This window comes from Phyllopteryx taeniolatus, chromosome 1, assembly GCF_024500385.1.
Source record: "Phyllopteryx taeniolatus isolate TA_2022b chromosome 1, UOR_Ptae_1.2, whole genome shotgun sequence".
Taxonomy (NCBI): Eukaryota; Metazoa; Chordata; class Actinopteri; order Syngnathiformes; family Syngnathidae; genus Phyllopteryx; species Phyllopteryx taeniolatus.
Window position 1 is genome coordinate 38,902,636 of NC_084502.1, and position 9,682 is coordinate 38,912,317.

At 42.7% G+C, this 9,682-nt stretch overlaps 1 long non-coding RNA gene across 1 annotated transcript; it reads right to left on the bottom strand.

The window, feature by feature from the left end:
• Nucleotides 1-337: 337 nt before the first annotated feature.
• On the bottom strand, nt 338-9,196 carry LOC133487666 (uncharacterized). Its single transcript, XR_009791421.1, has 3 exons — nt 8,997-9,196; nt 6,505-7,028; nt 338-4,189 (listed from the first exon to the last, which is right to left on the bottom strand). It is a non-coding gene; the product is annotated as an uncharacterized LOC133487666 (long non-coding RNA).
• Between the last annotated feature and the right edge of the window lie 486 nt (nt 9,197-9,682).

Sequence of the window (9,682 nt, forward strand, 5' to 3'; positions counted from 1 at the left end):
TTACAAGTTTACTGTCTGTGACCAAGTTCACAACTAATTTTACTCGTATATCGAATTGTAACTTATATTAGTCAAATAAAAATGTAATTAATTTAGGAGAAAAGAATAAGCTGGAAGCGACGCTAGCATTACTTCCAGTTTACCGTAATTTTAAGTTTAATTGTTAAAATCAAAAAAATTTACCTATTAAAGGGGCACCACTGCCCTTTTTATGTGGAGAAAATTTAGGGTAAGTGACAAGAAACCTTTTTATCAGTCTCGTAATCTGAAGTTTGCTACACTAGATGACAGAGGCTTACTTAAACTCAGAACACACACAATACACAATACAACCGTGTGGAATTTTATCGTATATTTAATGACATCTACAAGGGATCTAAAGGGAAACACACAAAGGGTCTAACTAAAGAAAGAAAATAACACTAAGAATGGCAAAAATAAGGAAAATAGGAGTACGAAAAGGGAACGAGAACATCATGTGTTGGACTAAAGTTGGAAACATGAGGATTTACTGCATCCAGTGCAGACGGGAGAGAGAGAGAGGGCAAAGTTGAGATTTTGTCTGAAGCTAGTAATTTCCCCGAAAGTATTCGGCACTAACATTGTACAGTCTGGCGAAAGTTTTGCCGCGTCTATTCATGACCGCAGGCTCAAAGAGGCGGAAGACGAAAAATGGTTGTTCGTCACGCCTCCTTGGGAGAGTATGACCGTGTCTTTTCCTGCCTTTTTTGTGGCTCGCTGGCAATTTCAGAGAGATCACGCTTGGCTCGAAGCGTACCTGGTACCTTAGTAGCAGCTGCTCTGATCGCCTAGCGGTGGCCCACATTGAGGCTGGGAAGCCGAGTCTCCACCCCCAGAGCTCGCGGTTACCGAGTCGTGTGCTCGAACAAAAGAGAGGCCGCCCCGTGGCTGGGAAGCTAAGAAGCCAGCCAAAAACACAAGAGCCCCTGGGTTAGACCACACCCATCAGCTTGAATCCTGTCTACAAATTTGATAAAATGGGTTTAAAATCATATATTAATATAAAATAACCTCATCTTGGTACTCTCTTTACTCACAGGTCAAGCACATGGAATGTTTATACTTTAGTTTTGGCAAATCAACTGCTTATGAATCAAATCACATTTCATGCTGCTGCGAGTCAAATCAAAACAAACAATTCTCAAAATCTCACAGCTGTGCAAATAGTTTGTTGCTGTATTTCCATCCCATTGTCGATCGGTCCCTTTTGGCCTGTTATGAGTTCAAATGAAGAAAGAACTCTTTGATGACTGCAAACCCAGATTTCGAGGGGACCTACGAATTACTTTAGGGTCCAAAGCGTCTTGTTGTGGGAGTCTCACAGCAGGGCGGCTTTGAAGGCTGCAGTTTATCAAACCGTGGGGAGCCACTGTCACCTCCGTTTGCGGGGAGCATTACCGCGACAGAATACATTTTCCAAATTGAAATTAATTGAGATGCCATTCATCTGTTTCAGCCCCCCTGAAAACACATTTTCCTTAAAGGTGTGAATGTTAGTGTGAATGGTTGTTTGTCTTTAAGGGCGCTGTGATTGGCTGACGACCAGTCGAGGGTGTACCCAGTGCTGGGCAGTAGTGGCGTTACAAGTAGCGGCGTGACTACTTTAACTGCATTTCTCTGTAGCGTGGTCCTATGACACTTTTTTAAACGTTAAAGTGTATTATACTCTTATATAATAATAATAAAACTTTCAGTAGGGGTGTAACGATTCATTCATTATATCAATTTACAGGATATTCCTACAATCCAACTGCATTGATCTGTCTGTGGCTCGTTAGCCTTTCGGACGAAAATATATCGATTTCAATCATTTAAAATGTAATAAATCGATTGTATCGATACTAGGAAATAATGCATTGGGTTTACACATTGCCGACATTATTTGGATGTGTGTGTGTTTTAGCACTTTGATAAAGATCTTAAGCGTTACCCAAGTAAGTTTTCCTGTTGTGACATCGCAGGGGATCATGGGAGTATAGTGTAGTTTTTTTATGGTGCTATTGAGTGGGCCAGTCTGAGAAGTAAATCACATCTTTCACCTGCACTGTCCAGTACCCAAGTATTTGTTTTACAATCACGCTGGTTGAATGTATGGCTAAAAAGTTAGTGAATCAATTTGATGCCACTGAATTGCTTCGGATCATATCGTTCTAGATGAGCAAATATTGTCCTTGAATCGACTCGGCAACCATGAATCGTAGTACGAATAATTGTTAAAACGAATAATTAAACACGTAATTTTCAGTAGTGAAGCTAATTTCGTGACCACATAAGGTGGCAGCGTCCATAGAAGCTATATCTCCTTAGGCAATTTTGAACCTTAAATGCAGCTCTCCCGTTTGATATCGTGTATGTATACAGTGCCCAGAAATCGTCTGATAAGGAAAATCCTGCAACTGGAGACACTGCAGAGGAGGGGGTACATATGTTTCTTCTTCTTTTCCTTTCGGCTTGTCCCATTAGGGGTCGCCACAACGTGTCATCCTTTTCCATGTAAGCCTATCTCCTGCATCCTTCTCTCAAACACCAACTGCCCTCATGTCTTCCCTCACAACATGCATCAACCTTCTCTTTGGTCTTCCTCTAGCTCTCTTGCCTGGCAGCTCCATCCTCATCATCCTTCTACCAATATACTCACTCTCTCTCCTCTGGACGTGTCCGAACCATCGAAGTCTGCTCTCTCTAACTTTGCCTCCAAAATATCTAATCTTGGCTGTCCCGTTTCTTCACTTCCTGACCACACTCACCATTGCTCTGGACTGTTGACCCCAAGTATTTAAAGTCCTCCACCCTTGCTATCTCTTCTCCCTGTAGCCTCACACTTCCCCCTCCACCCCCCTCATTCATGCACATATATTCTGTCTCACTTCGGCTAATCTTCATTCCTCTCCGTTCCAGTCCATGCCTCCATCTTTCTAACTGTTCCTCCACCTCCTCCCTGCTTTCACTGCAGATCACAATGTCATCTGCAAACATCATGGTCCACGGGGGTTCTAGTCTAACCTCATCTGTCAGACTATCCATCACCACTGCAAACAGGAAGGGGCTTAGGGCTGATCCCTGATGCAGTCCCACCGCCACCTTAAATCATCATGTCAAACAACTCCCAAGATTTTCCTGTCATAGTCCCAACATTCAAAGTCGCCACATTCAATTCTAGGCTCAGTGCTTTCCTCTTCTCTTTCTGCCTAAGAACCCGCTTTCCACCTCTCCTTCGTCTTCGCCCCACAGTAGCTGAATTTCCACCGGCGCCCTGCAGGTTAACGGTGCCGGGGGCGGACGTTGTTAATGACAGATCAGGTATGGAATTCTTTAGAGGAACGTTCATATTTGTTTGGCAAAGTTTTAAGCGGGATGCCCTTCCTGACGCAACCCTCTGCATTGATCGGGCTTGGGACCGGCCTACAGTTTGCACTGCCTTGTACCCCCCATAGGGCTGCATTGGGGTACAGATGTATACGTCATGTGAATCCCCATGGTTATACCTTAATCCCTGTACAGTATAGTGTTGGGATCTGAGGGACCCATTTTAATTTCTTATGAAAATAAAATTAACATAAAAGAAGACGGCACGGTGACCTCGCAGTTCTGGGGACCGGGGTTCAAATCCCTGCCCTGCCTGTGTGGAGTTTGCCTGTTCTCCCTGTGCCTGGATGGGTTTTCTCCGGGCACTCCGGTTTCCTCCCACATCCCAAAAACATGCGTGGTAGGTTGATTGAAGATTCTAAATTGCCCATAGGTATGAATGTGAGCGTGAATGATTGTTTGTTTATATGTGCCCTGTGATTGGGTGTACCCCGCCTCTCGCTCGAAGATAGCAGGGATAGGCTCCAGCACGCCCGCGACCCTGGTGAGGAGAAGCGGCTCAGAAAATGGATGGATGGATGGATGGATAAAAGGAGACTTTTTTTCAGACCCAGACTCCTTGACCTTGGCTCATTTTTGGGTGATGAACTTGTATCTGAATAAATTTCAACACATTTACAGAATATTACATACAGGACGTTGTGATCCAAGTTTAAACATTTAAAACATTTTCAAAATTCAAACACGCACACTTTCTGCTCTTATATTCCCAAAAGTGGGAGTAAGTCATCTGTCTATGAAGTGTAGTCCATTCATCGCATTTCAGACTTGATCAGATTTCCACCAGACCCAGGAACACTGGCTGAAATAAACAAATATGAACACCACAAAAGGGTTAACAAATTGATGTCAAGCCTCTACAGTCGCAAAACAGTTCTAGTGTGCAACCTCAAAAGGAACCTCCTGTCAACATCCAATATGTTCTACACAAATTTAAGAACACATATTGTAAATAACCATAACCATATTTTCTCACAGCAGAAGTGATTGTATTTTATTTTGGATTGTGTATTGAAAATGTTCACCTCCGGTCTTAAGCCATGCACTTTTGTTTTGAGTGCGCACTTCCTATCTAGCACAGTTGGCACAGCAGGTAGCTTTTTATCCTAAGTACGGCACAAAGTACGGTTGGCATTTTATGCTAGCAGCCCTTCCGAAGAGGCAAAAGGTGTGTTAAAGACATTTAAGACATTTGATGAATATGAGCATTTCTGTTCATGAATGTTTAGTGCAGAATGTGAAAGATGTTTGGTAATTAGCTGCACGTTTTGTTTGTGTTTCAGCTTTTACAGTGATTAGGCTACATGGATGATTACATGGTTGATATAGTGAATGGCTAAAACTTGCTCAACAATAAATGCAATAAAATCCTCAGTAAAAGTCTCATCCTTGTTCAGAGGGCATGCTACACACATTAAGGTGTTTTTCCGAGGATAACACAACAATTGCAAGCTAAGGCAGTCATCACAACTCAGCAAACATCAACAGTTAACGTAGCACCATCAAACAATATGTTTTTAGGCAGCAAAGGAATAAAGTTGGGAAGCGCCATCTGGGACAGTGCCCCCATAACACTGTACCTGGACCCCCCTGAGGCCCCCACTCTATACAGATAGTATGCAGTACTGTGTATAGTACTGTGTACTGTGTTAACACAGCAGACTCAGTAGCTTATGCGCACTCGAGGCTGTCACGAGAGTGGATATTGACTCCCGGTCCCTCCCACTCCCACAGAGGTTGATCCCACTCTCTCCCAATCTCAAGTGAGTGTTTAAAAAATAATAATAATCCCGCTTGATCCCACTCCCACAGAGATCGTGTTGCCAAATCCCGAGCATTTAAAAAAAAATAAAAAATTCGACCGAATCCCGGGTTTTTGAAAAAAAAATCCCAATCCCACAGAGAATGATCCCAATCCTCAACACAGACCACAAACTATTGTTGCGGTACAAGAACACACCAAAAATGGAAACCAACAAGTGAGTAAAACACACAGACAACTATTATAATAGGGACAAAACAAAAAATGTCTACATTACAACTGACACGTAATTACCGCATGTACGTGCCACTTGGCATGCTGCTCCGTCCACTTCTCCTAGCGCTACAGTACATACTGTAAATATTCAAATTGTAATATCGCAGCAATGCAAAAGGCGAAACTAATGCGTGTCACAATGCAATATTGTAGTGGCATCCTTTCGTGTGTTTTGTTGCAAACCCCAGCACTAAGTTACCATCCACCTGGCAAGAGGCAATTAGAACCGAGAAACAATTACTATGAACTATAAACGTTCTTGTTAACAGCCAATTTCATGAATTAAGAACCAAGCAAGCCTGGAAAAGTAGCCTATTATAATAAATTTTATTTATATAGGCCTACTGCGTTGCTGAAATGTTGTGTATTCGTCTCCACTGCTCTTGTTGCCTTTAGAAATAGGAATATGTGATTCATAGAGGACAATCGGGCTATTTGGGGTCCCAATTCTTCCCCTTCCCGACCAAGGATGTCAAAACCCAGACAATCTTATGTTTTATAAGATTATCCTTAGGGCTGAGCTGTGTTCAGAATGCATTTGTCCCAACAATCTTAAATAATGAACGTGTTCTCTATTTACTGTAAGACCAAAACTTCGTTTTTGTGAGATTACATTTGATCACACGAGATTTCGAGATCGGCGGTTCGATTATCGGAGCACACCACACACATTATGACCAAATCGGTAAAATGCCTGTTTTTTTATCTTTACGTGTGGGGTGTGTCACAGATTTAAAAAAAAACATTTTTTCAAATATTTTATGGTTGGAATAATCCTTACGCGTGTATCTGGCCTTAGTCCCTGCATGTTAAGGCATTAGAATACAATGGGAGTTTAAGTGTGTGTGCATGCGCATTCATGCGCGCACGTGCATGTTTTTAAAACTATGGCCCTCCCACAAAACCTTTGACCCCAGCCCAGGCCCTCCAGTGAAATTGGTCTAGAACCGGCACTGACCCCACATGATATGATAGCAGAAATCACACACTTGTTAATTATTTTTTTTCGTCGTGTGTGGGATGTCTCATTTTAAAAACATGATAAGATGTTAAAAACTGGTGTGTGTATTCTGCTTTACCTTAATTGTACAAGAGTTTACAGGGGCCAGGAGCTAGGTGGGTGGGGAGGGGTTCTGGTGGTTCCTTGGAGCCTGCTCACCCTGTGCTCAGGTTATGAGTCTGTGCACTTTGGCAGCACCGGATGGGAAGGATTCTTGGGACCCCTGCAGCTTCTCGGTGCTGGAGTTCAGGTTGATCCTTTCTTGGCTTCTGTGTCCCAAGGGCTGCAGCCTACCTCGACGACAGGAGGGGCTGAACATGGTGCTGCATTGGCGAATGGTCAACTGGATGATCTCAGTCCAATCCATCAGCAACCACTGCGACTCACTGCACTCTTCTGTGTTATTTGCAGCATTGGTGCTGCATCAGTGTTTGCAGCCATGACTGCGCTGTGATTGGATCTGAGGACTCCAGGATTTTAGGCTGGCAGGGGTAGCATGTAATACAAATAGGTCTACTGCTCCAATGCTGGCCTTTATGTTTCTGTCTGTCTTTTTGTTTGCTTGCTTCGCATACAGTATGGGGTATCATGATGGAAATTTGTCTGGTTTAAGAAAAACAAAAGGAAGTTTGTTAATTTTTTTAGTTTCAGAGAGGACAGGGATAGGTCACCACGCCATACACAGAAATAAAGTTTGTCAGCAACAAGACAAAATCTTGGCATACACCATGAACATTGATAAAAATGCAGACAAAATAAGAAAATGTGTTTCCTGCTTGACAATCAGTAAAAAGGGCTTCCACGATTTTACGCTGAGAACTGAAATCCAATAAAACGGATCAAACGTTTAGGAAACGTAGGCCTATTGGTGAGTCAGAAGTGACTGCTACCTTGTAAATAATTGGGACTCAAAGAGAATTGCAGGGACGTGGCCATCGGAGAAGTTCTAACGGAACTGTACAAAAAAGAAAAAAAACAGACTTAAGGCTTTCCTTCAAAGTGTTTTCATATCGCATATACCAATTCATTTGAAGTATATCAAAGATACTTTTTTTCATTTCTTAGTTTTTTTCATAATTTTGTGCCCGGTCATCTATGTCATGTCACATAACATTTCCATGGTTAACTAATAATGCATGCAATCATGCAAGAGGGCTTGGTGGTGAATGAGGAAGAATAGGAAGGAGAAGCAAGGGGCAGTGAGATGCGTGCAGATCAGGGAAGGCTAGCATGCAGCTCATCTGTTCCCACACGTGAGTGGGGGCGGGGGGCAGATGTGCAAAGTGTGAGGATTAACACAGAATGAGGAATACAGCTAAACCTGTATATACTCACACATCCTAACCACTGCACGCCTGCGGGAACAAGCACATTGGTTTCACATCCCACCACCACCGCGTATATGCACCTACCTCCAACACCTAAGCACCATGTGCTAAACACACTGTGCTTGTGGGTCTGCATACTCGCCCACATAATCGTTGTTGTAGCTGAACTCTCATACAGTAACTGTGAAAGGATTTTTCGCAACAAGCATTGAAGCGGTTGCCATTGCATAGACATGACACATGATGGGGAAAGTAGTGAGGTGGAAAACTCTTCTCACCACAAGCCGCACATTATGTGGTTGCCCTGTGAGTGATATGAAGGATGACCTCCTTGTCAATCACATATGTCCCATGTAACCTGCGAAATGATTGCATGAATTGTATCTACATATACGCTCATAGTGAATTAAACATTAACGCTAGCCGGAAGCACTCGCATGATAGCGATGGTCACCTGACTGCTCCACTTCCACTAGCACTTTGGTTACATAATGCTCTCCAAAACGTGACCGCATGATAATTCTCTCGGCGTGTGAGAGAGGAGGCGTCCTTGATTCACAGCAGTCCAGGTTTTGCGTGTCAAGTTCTGCATCTGAGGGCTTTCGTGCAAAGACCCCGCCAGCACTCGTGTCATGTGCCCATGCACAGTGGGGAGCATGCAGGGATGAGACAGATGGGAGGAGAGTCTTAAGCTACAACTGAAGGGTTCTTTACAGCACTTGTTTATCCTGGCACGGGTTACAAGACATATAGAAATTATATATAATATCAGAATTGTTGGGCCCTTGATAATTGAACGTGAGCATTTCAAGTCGGCCTACTGTGCGAGATCTGATGTGTGCTTCTGTGCTGCACAATCCCAGTAACTGGATAGTTGCTGATTTTTGCGATCCCTGCGTTTATCTCATAAGGAAATGCAATATCCTGTTCGTTGTTGATACGATCTAGTGGTTCATCATGGAAGCCTCAACTGCACCGCATACATGAGTCATCAGTAGAAAGAGGCGCACGTGACACGGCCGCACAAGGAGACCCACTTCGCCCCCGTGTGGTGAAATTAAGGATGTCTGGAATTGCGTTTAATGAATGAACCTACACAGTAGACGTGCGACATACTATTCTTCATTAAATCAGGATGTAATTAACTTAATCAGGGGCTCCAAACTTTTAAACGTTCATTGAGTGTCACTGTCGCTGAAGATATAAGACACACTGGTTTTGTGCTCCCTGTGGAAATAATCACCATCTTTTCGCCATCCATTCTCCTATTCGTTGCGTGCCATTCATTGACTGGTCTCACTCATTCGTGTCTTGATCTGTGCTTCTCTCGCATCTCCGTCTCGTCTCCTTTACTGTTCCCTTCTTTCCTTCACACACATTTCTCGAATCGACAACTTTTCTTTCTGTCCATCACTCGCCTCTCACCGCTATCCCTCTCATCCGGCTTGCACTGTTTACCCAGATTTGATTGGTTGAGTAGCGTCACGTGGATTTAACTCTTAAGCAGAGGTTACCAACGTTTTTGAAACTGAGAGCTACTGATTAATGTGAAGGGCTACCGGTTTTACATACACTTCTGAAATAATACATTTGCTCTACTGTAATTACCTTTAATAATATGTTATTTTTAATAATTCATTATATTAATTTATGCGAAGACACTGATCATGTTAATGATTTCTCACAATGATTAGGAAACAAATAAATATCAATATGCAACACTAATTTTTAGATTGGAATGGTCTGAGCATCCGGGTTCTTATCATTTATCAAGACGTGTGTACAACACAAAAGTATTAAATTTATTACAGATTCAGAGATTGTATATTTCAATGTAATAAGTTTTTTTACCAGACAGTGTAGAGAACAAGCAGTGAATTAACACCAAATATTATTACTGTATTAAGCATCAAGTAATCCATCCATCCA